Source organism: Fundulus heteroclitus, chromosome 16, assembly GCF_011125445.2.
Source record: "Fundulus heteroclitus isolate FHET01 chromosome 16, MU-UCD_Fhet_4.1, whole genome shotgun sequence".
Taxonomy (NCBI): domain Eukaryota; kingdom Metazoa; phylum Chordata; class Actinopteri; order Cyprinodontiformes; family Fundulidae; genus Fundulus; species Fundulus heteroclitus.
This window is the reverse complement of record NC_046376.1, coordinates 329,920-344,925: the sequence shown is the minus strand read 5'-3', so window position 1 is coordinate 344,925 and position 15,006 is coordinate 329,920. Positions and strand designations below refer to the sequence as shown.

Below are 15,006 nucleotides of genomic sequence, written 5' to 3'. Positions count from 1 at the left end.
GAGAAGATACTGACGAAAATGCGAGGTGAACTCCACTATGGCCAGAAGTTCACGTCTTGTTGTGCAGTATTTTTGTTCTGGCTTTGGCAACTTGCGACTGCCATAAGCCAACACCCTTTCCACACACCCCTGGATTTCCGACAGTACAGCACCAATGCCGGTGTCACTTGCATCAGTGTCGAGTATCATTTCACCAAAGTCTATGGGATATCCAAGGATGGGGGCTGAGGTGAGGAGACACTTTAACTTGTTGAAAGCAGCCTGGTGCTCAGCATACCACTGGAAGCGAGCATTTTTCTTAGTTAGGTTATGAAGAGGTTTAGCAATGGATGCAAAGTCCTTCACAAATCGGCGATAGTATGAGGCCAAACCGATGAAGCGTCGGACCTCCTGGATGGATGACGGTGTGGGCCACATTTGGACTTTTTGGACCTTGCTGGGGTCCGTAGCTACACCATGCTCAGACACTATGTGATCTAGGTTTTCTTCCTCCCGACGAAAAAGGCAGCATTTGGCAGGTTTTAGTTTCAGGTTAGCTTGTTGCAGTCTATAAAACACTTGGCCCAGCCGCTGCAGCATCTCCGACACATCCCTCGCCAGCACGATGATGTCATCCAGGTAGACCAAACAGGTCTCCTACTGCATGCCAGCCAAAACGCGGTTCATCAGCCACTGGAAAGTTGCAGGGGCGTTACATAACCCAAACGGCATGACATTCCACTCAAAGAGACCCGTCCTGGCGCAGAATGCTGTGCTCTTGGCGTTACCTCCACCTGCCAGTAACCCGAGGTAAAGTCCAACGTGCTGAACCACCTGGCAGTGGACAGTGTATCCAGCGTATCCTGGATACGGGGCAGGGGATAAGCGTCCATTACGGTTCCCTCATTGAGAGCCCTGTAATCAATGCAGAGCCGGTATGTCCCATGCTTCTTGCGTACCATAATTATGGGCGAGGCCCAGCTGCTGTGGCTGCGTTGGGCGAGACCGTTCTGCAGGTTGTCGTGTTTCTGCCGGTCGGCGAATTGCTGCTTCTCTTTCGCCATTCTACGTGGAGGTTGTTTTATCGGGGCACCTGGACGAAGTACAACATCGTGCTGGACGAGATCGGTCCGGCCCAGGTCAGCCGGCCCTGTGGAGAACACATGTCCATAAGTAAAAAGCAACCGTTTAAGTTGGAGACACTCACCATCATTGAGGTTTTTAGAGCTCTGAGCATAAAGCTCCTCTAGGTGCAGAGGGACCACTGGAACGCTGGCTGGCGAGTCTGTGGCTGATGAGGCACAGGGAGGCTGCAGGGCTTCAGCTGGCTGGAGGAGACCAACCAGGGATCCTTCTTTAATGGTCACAGCGTTATTGCCCGGATTAAAGAGGCGAAGAGGGAACGTTTTGGACGTCTGGGGATGAACTAAGGCTCTAGCGAGGAGTACTTTATGCTTCTCAATAAAACCTTTAGTAGGGCTAAGTATCATGTCACTGCGGGCTGTCCCACTTAGATGCACACTGCCCCTCACAACATACTCCTGTCCTGGTTCCACCATCACGGATCTAGATATTTTCACTGCATGCGACTTCAGGTTAGAATCAGGTTGGTAATGGGGCACCACCAAACCCACCAAACAGGATAATGCAGTGTCTGCCGAAATCAAGACGGGCTTCAGCTTGTGCGAGGAAAGGATGGCCGGGCAGCACTTCTAACCTTGCTATATCTGCTACAAGAAAATCCATATCCACCTGACGCTTGTTGATGCTGACAGGTATCTGGCCTCACCCAGCACTGGCACATCTACAGGTCCCACCCCCAGTAAAGTCTCAACAATTGATGGACACAGCTGAGGTCTCACATCAGGATGGATGGAATTATAACAGTGCAACGGTAGCACATTTCTCAGCGCCCCACTGTTCAACAAAGCGCACACCTTCACTTCATAGATTTGCATGTGGATACTCATCTCCTCGCTTTGGCTTTTCAGGTGGAGCACAGTGGATTCTTGGATGTCACAGAGGGAACCGCCAGATATCAAACCCTTGGTGGTCTTGTGGGGAGAGGGGCACTGCTTCTGGATATGACCCCAACCTTGACAGTTATGGCAGCGAACCTTCCCTTTTGTAACATTTTTGCGGTTATTAAAGGCTGAGGGTGTGTGTGGAAACCCAATTTGGTGAAGAACTTGTCACAGGTGTAGTTTTAATAACTCTTTCATGTTCATCATTGGCTCTAACTACAGCAGTTCGGGGCCGTTGTTCCACCATGTTGCGGGCTCCTGGCTGCAAAACACCGGCAACATAAGCTGCAGCCCTTCTTGTGGTTTCATGGGCATGAGCTATTTCATATGCACGGGCAAGTGTGGATGGTCATTGCTCTAATAATTTCTGGACTATTTCTGCATCTCCCAGACCATTTGTGAAAACTGCGACAGCGATAGAGTCCTGTTTGACTTCAGCCCTGTCACCATAGGCCACTGCCACTTTTCCATAAATATCATGTAATGATCTCAGTACTTTTGCTGGGCTGATCATCCACCCTACACACCTGCCCAAATTCTGCCCAGTCCTCAATCAGCCTTCATCTGATCCACCTGTCTCCAGCTCCATTTAATCAGCCTTCTGCCCAAGCAAAAGTGCCAGAACGTCTTGTGCCACCTCGGTGAGACTATCCAGCATTCTCTGTTATCTGCCTGCCTGTTTGTTGCCCGACCTGATCTGTTTTTTGTCTCTGAGTCTGCCTAACCCCTTTCAAGCTCTGTTGCCGGTCTGGACTCCCACCGATCAGCCCGTGGTCCTCTGCATCGGACTGGACTCATCCTGGACCTCTGAATCTGGACTGCCTGCCTGTTGCCCGACCCCGATCTGTTTGTGAGTAACCGCATCTGTCTAACCCCTGTGTGCCTCTGAACTCAGCCGGACTAAGGACCTGGACTGGACCCCGACCCGCTCTGGACTATCCCTCGGACCTTCTCAGGATTTCGGATTCCACCGGAACTGGACTGCCTGCCTGTTGCCCGACCCCGATCTGTTTGTGAGTAACCGCATCTGACTAACCCCTGTGAACCTCTGAACTCAGCCGGATTAAGGACCTGGACTGGACCCCGACCCGCTCTGGATCCGTCTCTGGACCCTCACTGGACTTCTAACCCCTCGGCTCCTTCCCCGGACCCCCGTTTCTCTGCCCCGCTTCCTCGTTACTAGCCGGCGCTCGGATTACCCGACTCTCCAGGTTAGTGCCTACTCCCTGTCCATCAAACGCCAGCATTTCCTGGTCATTAACCAGCTGCTCTGCCTCCAGGGTTCCTGCAGACGTGAGCCGCTCGGGTTGCCGTGCGACCGCCATTAAATAAACACTTGAAAGCGTCACTGACCTTGTCTTGGTTGTTTACTGGGTCCAGTCTCCGTTCCTTACATTACGTTCTGGCCCATGGACCCAATACCAGACAGTCAGTGGCGGGCTGGCGTGGAAAGATCCATTTCCCAGCTGGAGGCTGGCGTTTCGGAGATTTTATCCCATCTTCGCAGCCAGGCTTCCTCGGCCCCGACACTTCCGCGTGCGTCAGCTTCCGCCTCCGCGTCACACACGGTGACGTCAGCGGCGCTTCCCGAGCCGCGTCTTTCCCCGCCCGAGCCCTTTAGGGGCAATCCTGATCAGTGTCGGGCTTTTCTCACGCAATGTGAGATCCATTTTGAATTACAGCCCTCTGCCTATCCCACTGACCGCTCTAAGGTTGCCTATGTTATTTCCCTGTTGGCAGGCAAGGCAAGGTTGTGGGGAACTTCTGAGTGGCAGAATGACTCCCTCATCTGCTACTCCTATCATGATTTCTCCCGCGAACTAATCAGGGTTTTCAGCCCCGTTTTACCCTGCCGGGAGGCCACCAGGGGGCTCCTGACTCTCAGGCAGGGCGAAAAGTCAGTGTCAGAATACATTATTGACTTCCACCTGTTGGCTGCAGACAGCACCTGGAATGAACACGCCCTAATGGATGTCTTCATTACAGGGTTGAACGATAAAATAAAGGATGAACTCGCTACTCGGGACTATCCCAAGTCTTTAAAGCAGCTCGAAGATCTAGCTACCAGGATAGATCTCCGTCTCATGGAACGGAGAAGGGAGCGACGTGCAACCGCCCCGTTTCGTTCTAGGGTGCCCTCATCCACTCCCACGCCTCTCCCGTCGCTCAGCAGTGCAACTGATCCTGAACCCATGCAGTTGGGCAAAACCAAGCTGACTAAGGAGGAACACCAGCGCAGGCTACGGCTAAATCTGTGCCTCTACTGCGGAGGGGAGGGTCACCGCGTCGCTAACTGTCCAGTAAAAGGTCTGGCTCAGTAGGAGGGGGGAGGACCTTTCTGAGCCGTACAAGTCTTTCTGTCTCCCCAGACCTCCTCTTACCGGCAGCTCTGAACACTTCTACCACATCTCTTAACCTGTCTGTTCTGATTGATTCAGGGGCAGACACTGAATTCATGGATGAGGGGTTTGCCAGGAGATTAAATATCAGACTCCTCCCCGGCCCATCACCCCACAGCGTCCTCGCCCTGGACGGTCACAAGCTGAGTCACTCCCACCTGATTACGGAGCCTGTTGAGCTATTGGCCGGAGGTAACCATAGAGAGAAACTCACCTTCATGATCATTGACTCCCCACAGGTTCCAGTTGTCCTGGGGGTCACCTGGCTCAAGAAGCACAATCCTCTGATCGACTGGCAGAGAGTGGAGGTAATGGGGTGGGCACCCTCTTGTTCTGAGTTCTGCTTGTTGTCTGCCCAGCCTCTTCCTGCACCAGTGAATGAGGTGGAGGAGGTTTACCCTGATCTGTCTAAAGTCCCTGCTGAATACCACGATCTAAAGGAGGTCTTCAACAAATCCAGAGCCACAGCCCTGCCTCCTCACCGCCCGTTCGACTGCTGCATTGATCTGCTGCCAGGAACAACCCCCCCCAGGGGTCGACTGTACTCCCTGCCTCTGCCGGAGTCTCAGGCCATGCAAAGGTACATCAATGACTCACTAGAGGCTGGAATAATCCGCCCATCCTCCTCTCCCGCCAGTGCGGGTTTCTTCTTTGTGGGGAAGAAGGATGGGTCCCTCAGGCCCTGCATTGATTACAGGGGGCTAAATGAAATCACAGTAAAGAACCGCTATCCAATCCCACTAATAAACACTGCCTTTGACCAGATCCGGGGGGCTAAGTTCTTCACTAAGTTGGATCTGCGGAACGCCTACCACCTTGTCCGTATTAGGGCAGGAGACGAGTGGAAAACGGCCTTCAATACACCTTCTGGACATTACGAGTACCTGGTAATGCCCTTCGGTCTAACTAATGCCCCGGCGGTGTTTCAAAACCTCGTTAATGAGGTTCTCAGGGACATGATCGGGCACTTTGTTTTCGTGTACCTGGACGATGTCCTAATCTACTCTAAAGACATCTCTACCCACAGGAAACAGGTCCGCGCCGTACTTCTCCGCCTGCTTCAGAACCAACTTTTTGTGAAGGCAGAAAAGTGTGAATTCCACGTGACCTCCATGGCCTTCCTGGGCTTCATGGTGTCTCCTGGTCAGGTCGCCATGGATCCAGCCAAGGTCCGTGCGGTTACTGACTGGCCAGTTCCATCAGACAGGAAGCAGGTCCAGAGGTTCCTGGGGTTTGCAAACTTCTACCGGCGTTTTATCCGTGGGTACAGCCAGGTGTCAGGTCCCCTGCATGCCTTGACCTCCAGTAAAGTTAAGTTTCACTGGAGTGAACAGGCAGATGAAGCATTCAGAACACTAAAGTCCCTGTTTACGTCAGCACCAGTCCTGGTCTCTCCTGACCCAGAGAGACAGTTCATTGTGGAGGTGGATGCTTCAGGCTCAGGGGTCGGGGCCATCCTCAGCCAGAGGGCCAGCGACGGCCGAGTTCACCCCTGTGCTTTCTTTTCCAGGAAGCTGACCAGTTCAGAACGCAACTATGATGTAGGCAACCGGGAGCTGTTGGCGGTCAAGCTTTACCTGACTCCGCCAGATAGATTTGCTCCGCATATCCATCTGGAAACCTTCCGTTGAAGTAACTTTGGGAAGGGGCGAAAATACTGGTTAGCTGATTGGCCTATGTTGGTGATAGACGGGCCAAATGAACCAATCAGATTCGTCGTCGCTCGTAACAGAGCGACGACGAAAACACAACCACAAGCCAAGCTACTCTTGCTGCTGCAGGTAAAGGCTCGTTAGCTCAGCAAAGAAATACTCTGTAATTCCGATAAAACTTGCACCATAGCCGCGCTAACGCTAGTTTCATCGGCTGAAGCCGCCATGTTCTTTAGACTGAACTGACGCGCTTCCCGTTGCGTCACACCTCAACCCGCCTCAAAGCCAACGCTGATTGGACGTTCGTTTGGTGAACGGCTCCAAATTTTCTTTAACGGAGAGTAGCCAGACTGATCTGCGAGTGAAACCTTGAAAGCTCGCGAGATCAGGATGGTCTCACGAGGCTAGGTCAAGCTGGCCTTGGAGGAGTGGAGACACTGGCTGGAGGGATCCAAGCTCCCCTTCCTAGTGTGGACTGACCACAGAAACTTGGAGTACCTCAAGACAGCCAAGAGATTAAACCCCAGGCAAGCCAGGTGGGCTCTGTTCTTTGGACGTTTCAGCTTCTCCCTGTCTTACAGGCCAGGGTCCAAAAACACTAAACCAGATGCCCTGTCCCGGATGTTTGAAGCTGGGGAGAAGGACCCCAATGAGGAACAGGGGTACATCCTGCCTGAAAGCGTCAGATGCTCTGTCACTAGGCTTGCTCTGGAGGAAGAGGTAAGAAGGTTCCAGGACAGAGCGCTAATCCCCAAAGCCTGTCCCAATAACAAACTGTACGTCCCAGAACCCCTAATTAAGAAGGTCCTGGATTTCTGCCACTGCTCCCGTCTGTTCTGCCACCCAGGAGTCACAAAGTCCATCAAAATCATCCGGTCCCAGTTCTGGTGGCCCACCTTGATAGCGGACGTCAAGGAGTTTGTTGCGGCCTGCGTACAGTGTAACCAGGCCAAGGTCTCCCGGCGGCCCCCCTCTGGCCTTCTCCGCCCTCTCCCTGTGCCTTCCCGACCCTGGTCCAGCCTAGCCATGGACTTCATCACTGGCCTCCCAGTTTCCGAGGGTCACTCAGTCATTCTTACAATCGTGGACCAATTTTCGAAGATGGTCCACTTGGTTCCCCTTCCCAAACTCCCATCAGCCAAGGAGATGGGTAATATTCTGGCCAGAGAGGTTTTCCGTCTGCACGGCCTGCCGGCTGACATAGTTTCTGACAGGGGTCCCCAGTTCGTGTCACGTTACTGGCAGGAGTTTTGCTCCATGCTGGGGATCTCTGTCAGCCTCTCATCTGGGTTTCACCCTCAGACCGATGGTCAGTCAGAGAGGGTTAACCAGGAGGTGGAAACCAAACTCCGCCTCCTTTGCGAGTCTGATTCCACCAAGTGGGCACAGAACCTTTCCTGGGTGGAACATGCCATCAACGCCACGCCTTCCAGTTCTACCGGCCTCTCCCCCTTCTATGTGGTATATGGGTTCCAGCCACCAGTGTTTACCATTGAGGAGAGGGAGTCAAGGGTTCCATCAGCCCACCTGTCTGCCTTGAGGTGCCATCGTGCTTGGAGAAGGGCAAGAAGAGCGATCCTCAACGCAACCCAGGCACAGGCCCGAGCGGCCAACCGTCGGCGGGTCCCAGCCCCGTGTTACCAGCCTGGTGAGAGGGTTTGGCTCTCCACTAAGGACCTGCCCTTGAAGGTAGACAGCAGGAAGCTGGCACCTCGCTTTATCGGGCCCTTCCCTATCTCAAAGGTGGTGAACCCGGTGGCCGTCCGTCTCCGCCTGCCTCAGGCCATGAAGATACACCCCACGTTTCACGTCTCTCGAGTTAGGCCGGCTAAGGTCTCAAGGTTCGTGCCCACCTCCAGACCCCCTCCTCCCACCCGTCTGATCGATGGAGGACCCGCATACACAGTGAGGCGCATCCTGAGATCCAGGAGGTGGGGCAGGGGCATCCAGTACCTTGTTGACTGGGAGGGTTATGGGCCGGAGGAACGGTCCTGGATCCCTTCCCGCTTTGTCCTGGACAAGTCCCTCATCCGGGAGTTCCACAAGGCCCGGCCCGACCAGCCCAGGAGGGCGTCTGGAATCCGCCCTTGAGGGGGGGGTTCTGTAATGATCTCAGTACTTTTGCTGGGCTGATCATCCACCCTACACACCTGCCCAAATTCTGCCCAGTCCTCAATCAGCCTTCATCTGATCCACCTGTCTCCAGCTCCATTTAATCAGCCTTCTGCCCAAGCAAAAGTGCCAGAACGTCTTGTGCCACCTCGGTGAGACTATCCAGCATTCTCTGTTATCTGCCTGCCTGTTTGTTGCCCGACCTGATCTGTTTTTTGTCTCTGAGTCTGCCTAACCCCTTTCAAGCTCTGTTGCCGGTCTGGACTCCCACCGATCAGCCCGTGGTCCTCTGCATCGGACTGGACTCATCCTGGACCTCTGAATCTGGACTGCCTGCCTGTTGCCCGACCCCGATCTGTTTGTGAGTAACCGCATCTGTCTAACCCCTGTGTGCCTCTGAACTCAGCCGGACTAAGGACCTGGACTGGACCCCGACCCGCTCTGGACTATCCCTCGGACCTTCTCAGGATTTCGGATTCTACCGGAACTGGACTGCCTGCCTGTTGCCCGACCCCGATCTGTTTGTGAGTAACCGCATCTGACTAACCCCTGTGAACCTCTGAACTCAGCCGGATTAAGGACCTGGACTGGACCCCGACCCGCTCTGGATCCGTCTCTGGACCCTCTCTGGACTTCTAACCCCTCGGCTCCTTCCCCGGACCCCCGTTTCTCTGCCCCGCTTCCTCGTTACTAGCCGGCGCTCGGATTACCCGACTCTCCAGGTTAGTGCCTACTCCTCTGTCCATCAAACGCCAGCATTTCCTGGTCATTAACCAGCTGCTCTGCCTCCAGGGTTCCTGCAGACGTGAGCCGCTCGGGTTGCCGTGCGACCGCCATTAAATAAACACTTGAAAGCGTCACTGACTTTGTCTTGGTTGTTTACTGGGTCCAGTCTCCGTTCCTTACATATCATCTCTGAAGGTATGCAGGGCCTCTTCGTGTTTCCGTACTCGCTGCCTCAGTTCGACTGCCACCGCAGCGGCATGATCAGAGGATGGACCATATGCAATTTCCAGTTCGTCCACTAGGCGGCGGTAATCCCACTTGGAAGAGCGAGGATTTCTGTGGACAATGGCACCTGCTGCGCCAACCAGGCAGAGTTTCAGCTGCACTGTCATTGTCTTTTCAGACCAAATGGTTCGCTTCGGCGCAGCTTTCAAACCTGTGCAGAAATTCTTTCCATGGTGTGGTACCGTCGTATTGGCCTGGCCGTAAGGTGGGGACCCTCTTTCTAGGATCTCCATCCTCCTCACTGTCAGACAAGGGTTGCCGCAACACGAAATGGGTTTTATCAGGTTTTAAGCGGGGCTGGGGCCGTGCAGTGGTTTGCTTGTAGCTTATCGTTCCATCCAGTTCGGGGTTACATTGCACTGCGGGAAATACCACAGGGTTAAATGGGGCCGGCGTGCTGTGCACAAAGCTTCGTATATGAGCCGGGGCGAACGGGTTGGAGTCCGTGTAATTACTTTTCATTTGAAACGCGGGGGCTGCGTAGTAATGCGTCCCATCGACTGCATTCCCTCCATGGGCAGTGCCAACAAGTCCCCTCATTTAGCATACGAGCCAAAACAGCATTCATCACAGAGAAAAGGGTTGAAATGTTCACATTTCCCCACCGTCGCGTCTTCAGTAGCCTTTCCACACTCAGCACCCTCGGAAGACATATCTAATGTCATAAACGGGTTAAAATAATCAGTTTCGAGCCCAAAGTTTTTAGGGGTCTGGCGAGCGGCGGCGTCCATCTTGCGGTCGTTCAGCAACGGGCTAATGCAGTCTCTCGGCTTTATTGCTAGCTGCTACTTCCTCTCTTACTCCAAACTCACCGCTTATCCAGCAAGGCGAAGATGTCCCTTCGTGGTCGCCAGTGTTAACCGTTCCTGCTCAGTCTTCTGACCGTGGTCGGAGGACACAGGAGTTCTTTCTCCAGGACCGAAGTGGATTTTACTTCGGAGTTAACTCCATCATACGTCTTGCACATGAACCCAGCGGTGGCGCGAATATGGTGGGAAGTCAACTTTTAATAGGACCAGCCAACAGTCGACAACTGCACCAACTTTTCCTTAACCGCTGCTCCGGTCGTCCATTACACACACATTCCCCGTCCCACACACTGTCTCTTCTTCCCTCCCCCCAGCATTTCCATTCATGCAGCACACAGCGCCCCCACCTCTCTGGCCGTAGGGCAGCTGCCGCTCATCTCACTTGTCCACTCAACATACACACCACAAAGTGAGCTATCTTCACATACAGCGGAGGCACTTTCCGCAACAACCTAGAACATCATACAAACAGCGAAAGAAAGACACAAAGACAATTAGTTTGGTTTCATTCTCGAGGAGAGTAGGAAGAGACCGTGCAGTTACAATCTCCAACCCACTCTGCCGGTCTCAGCGTTCTCCTCGATTTTATTAAGTTTGGGCCGTTTCCCTAGTTAAATGACTGAGGCTGTACTGAGGGGTGAGGAAACAGATAGTTACAGCCTCAGTTGTCAACAAAGATACACAGCTGAGCAATCACGTCCAGTCAGCACATAATCTTGTAGCTGACTCTTCTTGTTTCAGGAAGCGAAAAAACAGAGTGTCTTCTGTTTCTTTACACAGACATGATTAAGCTATCATGTGAGTAATATGATTATATCAGAAGCTTACATTACTACATCATAACAAGATAAATCGGTTAATGAAGTATAAACATTATTCCCAACATTTCCCCCTGTTTATGGTGTATAATGTCAGATGAAAAATACCATTACAATTTTCACTAAACAGCCACTTCATCCACGATTTTCGGCTGCTAGATCATGGAGTAACAGCAACATTACCACGTACACTCGGAGGGGTTGTGAGTTTACACCTGGTAGACAAATAAAGTTTCTATGTTACAATTGTCTTCTTCTTCCTGGTCATCTGCATGGTCACTGGGAGCCAAAAGAGGATACTGTTTCTGCGGAGGAGCTATTGCCGTAGTTATTAACTGCTGTGTTAGACCTCAAAGACGTGGGATGCAGCAGCAGCCACAAAGGGTCAAGATGGCCGCAAACACAGCTGTGGACATAAGCACTGATGAAATAAGGGTGCGGTATTTTCCAAAAACATCCAACCATGAGTCCCACATGGACGTGTCCACGCCGGAATGCTCCTTCATTTTACCATTCAGTGACCGTAGGCCGTCGAGGGCGACAGTGAGACTGCCGTCTGAGGCTGTGTTGTTTGGAATAAAAGTACAAAATTACTCACCAAAAATTGCACAGATTCCTCCTTTTTCTGCCAGCAACATATCTAGAGCAATTCTATTCTGAAAAGCCATGAGTGAAGTCGCAGCCAGTTGTCCATGTACTGTTTCAAAACCACTCTGTGTCCAATTTCTTAGTCGTTGCACATTGTAATGAATGTAATTTATTCTGTCCACATTCTTGTTGATAGTACACCACCAGCACAGTGCTGATTCAATGCTGATTCAAGAACAAAGGCTTTTGTTCTTGTGCTGTAGCCCAAGTTTAAATTTTGTCCCATTGTGAACAGTTGGTAGTTGGAACAGTTTTGTTCATCGCCTCAGCATCCATTACTGCTAGAACAACTTGGAGAAGCGGCCTGGGACCCATACACACTACGCAGCTTTGTCCAGGCATGTTAGCAGCTTGCTCTACCATTAACAGCCAGTTGTTTGTTTGTCCTGAGACTCCTGTTGTGACCTGAAACCATTCATTGGTAGTAAGGGGGCAGTTTATTATTAATCCCAACAGCCCTGTTAAAGTAGCAGTTTAAAAAGATGGCTGTTGTGTCATGCAGGATAGTTAAGGATTGTAAGTTGCATATATCATGTTGGAGTTAACTGGATCAGGAGTTGTAACAAGTTGATAGAAAGATAAGTGAATGTGCATGGGGGTTCAGTATGTGTTGGAAAAACAGTGCATGTCAAATGATGCTAAAGGGTGGAGGCAGGAATTTTTGACATGAGGATGGTATCTATTGAAGTTAAACGGAGAGAGGAATTCATTGCATGAGGACTAAGGGTGCTGTAAAATGGCCTGATGGAGGTTTGCGTTTTCTCTAGGATTAAAACAGGGACTTTTTTCGCAGCACACGGGGTAGGATATCTAGGATTGGAGTAGAGGTTACAGAAATGTTTTGTGTAAAGTGGTGCGATGCATGGGTACTTTGATCCAAAGAAGACGCTGACATTCTTACAGGAAAAATGTACTTTGATTTCAAAACCGAATTAACTAATTTTTGATTCCACAGACACAGGGGTCCCCATCAGAGGTTTAAAGTATTTGTGTGTGCGTGGATTCTTTTGCAGGACGACCAGAGGCCTGTGAAAGGAGAGGACAGAGAAACTGTGATAAAATGTCTCATTAAATATTACACTTCTAGGCATAGGTTTCCTGACAGGATGAAGATGGACAATGGAAAGTGGTAAGGATTAATGGGAATCTAAAAAGACAATTGGCTAACATCTGTGCACAGACTAAATTAACATGGGGTAATGCTTTGATGTTTGTTTCTTGTTGGGATGTCAAATTGGAGTGTTCAGTTAATTTCATTACATGATACATTCCATATGACTGAAAGGAGTGTTTTGGGGTGCGACGTCAACCTCCAGGATTCACAGATTTCCCACAAAAATTTGACATATAAAGACTGTCGTGTAGTTTCAGATTATATTGGAGACATAAATCAGGAGATTCCGAGGAATGTAAAGGAGGGTACACCAACCCCCAGACATCGACTAAGTGCGTGCCAAGGTAATCAAAAGACAGATGTGGGGGCCAAGGATCAGGAGACCCATCAGACTGTGGAGCCGTGCGTGCCAGTTACAGAGGGTTCACGGACACATCAGGGAGCGACTTGAAGTGCCGAGCCACTCGCGGAAGAGGCAGCAGGATTTTTATGTTATTTTCGTTTTTTTATTTTGAAATAAAATGATTCGTCCGGATTCCATCCGGCTCAGTTAGAGTGTGTGCAATGATAAGATTGGTGGCACCACTGTTGCTCATGGGACCAGGGATGAAGCAGGGAAACTTGTTACATAGATTTAACCCGTAATTCTCCTACATATATCGATGCTATAGGGGTCCCTAGAGGGGTTCCAGATAAAAGAAATTAGTGGATCAGGTAGTGGCCGGATTTGAATCCATATTCCTTTGGGTTACCCCTAATAAGAATGTTTATAGAATAAATTACATACTTTACAACGTATTGCGTTTGTCTTTTTTTCCCCCCAGTGTCCTGTCTAGCAATGTGACAATAAGAATTGATGTCTCAATACCAAATAGAGCTCGACAGATTTTGCTTTCACAAGTGGAGCAAACAGCTTTCGCCATAGTGCTCTGCTTGATTTATGCATGTAAATAGCTTTATTGTGATTCCTGCAGAGAGAATTTCAAATTATATGGACACTACAATGGGAAAGTAGAAGAGTAAAGGAAGAACAAGAAGAGAAAAAAAGAAAGAGAAGAGGTGAAAGAAAGAATGAATGATAAAACGTCCTCCGTCTGCTCCATCACCTGGAAAGAGAGACGCAAAAAGAACAGCACAACCAACAGACATAAAGCAACAGATACAATCGAATAACATCTTAATGCCATTGCTAAATCATATGTATTATTATTTAAGCTGACATGTGTAAAGTGATACCTGAAAAAAGAAAGTGAAAGAAAATAAATAAATAAATAAATTACAGGCTTTCTGTATATAAGTGAACACTTAATACCTGGAACCCAGCACCTGTGGGAGTTTGTGAGAGTGCACTACATTAGGTGAAAATTATCCAGAAGGAAAAAGCTCGATAGTGGTTGTGGAGAACCAAAGACCCGCCTTCCCCGAGCACAGAGGCAGGGGTCAGGGGACCCATAACTCCGGACTCCCAAAGCAGGGCGCCCAAGAGGGGCCAACACAGGAAATCTGCAACCCCCCCCGAGGAAAGAGGAGAGATGACCCCGAGGAAATCCCCCAGCCACCGCAATGCCGATGCCCCCAGGAGCCGCGGGGATGAGCCCGTGTGCTCCGCCGGCAGCCAGCCGCACTGAAGTGGACCCGGCCAGAGGCCCCAGGGGCGCCCCGCCCCCGCGGCGGGGGCCCCGGCCAACCCCCGGGGGGCCAGGCCCCGCGAGGCCACCACCGGGATTGGGCTGGCACCCACCCGGGAACCTGCCCCAAACCCGAGGACCATCAATGCGCCAGAGGGCCAGCCTGCCAGCGCAGTGGAGGAGGGCAGGACGTGGGTGGATGGGCTCCGCACCTAGCGGAGACTTGAGATGTTCTTGGGAGAGGGAGCGGACCGGACCCAAACCTGACAGAAAAAAAAAAAAACCTCATTCACACCATCCCTCCCTAGTGCTCCACTCATCACACACACAGACTTACAAAAAAAGGACTAGAGATACAGTAGGTCTGGCTGAACAATTAGCTCCTACCTCTCTTATGGCTGCCAGAATAGGATGGCCCTGGACATGCTTTTGGCGGAAAAAGGGGGCGTTTGTGCTATGTTTGGAGATATGTGTTGTACATTTATTCCTAATAATACAGCACCAGATAAGTTGGTGACTAAAGCTTTAGAAGGAGCAAATAGAGAATAAATATAATTTGCGAGGTTTGCTTATATTTTAATGTGCAAAAGAGAAGAGCCAGATAAAGTCTAGATGTGTTTCAGTTATTGGTGTGAAACTGCGGAATGAATTGAATTATGATTTTAAGTTATGTCCTGTCTTGGTGAACTATAAAAGAGCTTTAACATGTAAAATGATAAAATCTTACGCCGTTATGTAGATTTATACATGTATTGTGAAGGCTTCCTGGTAGGTTGTAAGGTATAGAAACAGGGTAGGCAAGAATAAGCTTT

General features: G+C 50.7%; 1 long non-coding RNA gene across 1 annotated transcript; it reads left to right on the top strand.

Moving 5' to 3' along the window:
• The first annotated feature begins 8,652 nt into the window (after nucleotides 1–8,652).
• Nucleotides 8,653–9,026, top strand: LOC118566362. The gene is made up of 2 exons (XR_004932958.1): nucleotides 8,653–8,888; nucleotides 8,959–9,026. It is a non-coding gene; the product is annotated as an uncharacterized LOC118566362 (long non-coding RNA).
• Nucleotides 9,027–15,006: the final 5,980 nt, after the last annotated feature.